The sequence below is a fragment of the Pinus tabuliformis genome, chromosome 2_2 (assembly GCF_031772625.1).
Source record: "Pinus tabuliformis cultivar Carrire ecotype Pingquan chromosome 2_2, CPIR1, whole genome shotgun sequence".
NCBI classification, from domain to species: Eukaryota; Viridiplantae; Streptophyta; class Pinopsida; order Pinales; family Pinaceae; genus Pinus; species Pinus tabuliformis.
The window spans coordinates 493,609,032-493,610,837 of NC_142300.1; the positions used below are offsets into that span (position 1 = coordinate 493,609,032).

At 41.0% G+C, this 1,806-nt stretch overlaps 1 pseudogene; it reads right to left on the reverse strand.

The window, feature by feature from the left end:
- Positions 1-358: 358 nt before the first annotated feature.
- LOC149193529 (threonine--tRNA ligase, mitochondrial 1 pseudogene) lies at positions 359-757 on the reverse strand (annotated as a pseudogene).
- Positions 758-1,806: the final 1,049 nt, after the last annotated feature.

Here is a 1,806-nt window from a genome sequence, read left to right on the forward strand (position 1 = left end):
GTCATCTAGAAGATGAACTGATCCATCATATGTATGTATATAAATAATGTGTTAGCTAATGAATAAAATCAATCAGTTTTGTCTCTCGTTCAATGTGGAGTTACCCTGGCCTGACATGGTATCAGAGCCCAGGTCCCAGTCCCTAAAATTAGCTGTAACTCCTGCCTCTGCGCCCTCTGGCCTGAATACGCTGCCTCTGTCATGCGTTTCATTCTCTGCCAGTTTCTACCTCTGTACTGCGTGTCAGTAGGTCTCTGCGCATCCGTTTTTACTCTCTGTCGTTGGCGTTGTGAAAGAGCACCCCATATTCTCGTTGGCGTTGTGCGTTTTCTCTGATTTCTTGCCTGCCTGACAACACTCAGCACCCCATATTCCAGTTTTCTGATTTGCCTCTCCAATAAGATGCTGAAGCCTTGAGACAAGCAAAGGCTTTCACATGAGACGTATTGGGGATGTGTGGCCCACGACAAAGATCTACGAGAGGTCCACATCTGTACACTGTTATTGTTTTATCCTCAGGCAGTTTCGTTATAATTTCAACCTTGAAAGGATTATCAGCGAACATTTCAAGAGCCTGCTGCCTTGATACTTCTATCCATTCAAATGGTTGTTTTTCCATAGCAGCTTTTGTAGCCTGAGCATGAATCTTTTTGAACTCGTCATCGTTCAAGGTAACATCGTCATAGAAGGCGTCGTAATAAAATCCCTCTCCTCGAGTTGTACAGGGTCCAATACATAGTTTGCAGCCATACTCCATTTCAAGAGACTCCCCAAGGATGTGAGCACTAGAATGCCAAAATGTATCACGTCCTCACCAATACTCTTTCCACCTCTTCCACGCTCCATTCAGTCATTTACGCTCCATTCATTCAGGTTTGCAACTTGCCGAATCCGTAGGGGTCTGTCATGTATCTCCGTTCCGTGGAGGTCTACCTCTTATTTCCGCTATAAATACTTCAAGCCTTTATCGCACGAGACATTGTCTGTTTTCTCTGCTGCTTCCTCTTCTTCTGATCTGATTCGCATATCCAGTTTGCTTTAATTCATTCATTTTTGCCTTCGGCTTCGGTTTTACAGCGACCTCTGTGGCCCTCAAATGAGAGATTCTTACAACTCTGAGAAAAGAAGACACGGCAATCCTTTATTGATATACATGTGTCTACTGATTAACGCCAGAACGTGACCTGTGAAGAATTGGGCGCAGATCTAGAGATCAGTGATTGGAAATTATTTAGGGTGTCTTTTCACTAACAAAATGGTGCTCAGTTCTTGATTTGTCTATTCATGCCCGCCCAACCTGTCAGCGCTCTACACAGAAACAATGTGCTTTAATTGCAGCTTTGTGTAAAAGCCGGTCATATGTGTTTTAAAAAAAAAAAGATTGGTTTTTATACGTTGTTTTATGAAGTTATTGGGCGACTCAAAAAATTCCTTTACAAGCTGCCGAGGTCATCGGGATCACACTTCCATATTTTAATTGAAATTGTGTTTGGAAATGAGAGCCTTTTGCATCTCTATTTGATTATGGTAAATGATTTGCGCAGTTTGACTATGCATATAACCAAATGACTTGCGCAGTTTGTTTATGTATATGACTTTAAACCTGATTCATCTCAAAAAGTTTGAGAATGACAAGAGAAATGATTTTAATGGCAGTATAATGTGTGCCGTTGATATGTATTTATGATGGCAGTTTTTGTATTGTAAGCAGTTTTTCAAAGGGGTTATATAAGCAGTTTCAAAAGCATTCAAAGTCATATCAGTCAGAACATTTGCACAGTTTGTTTTTATGTTGTATTGAAGTAC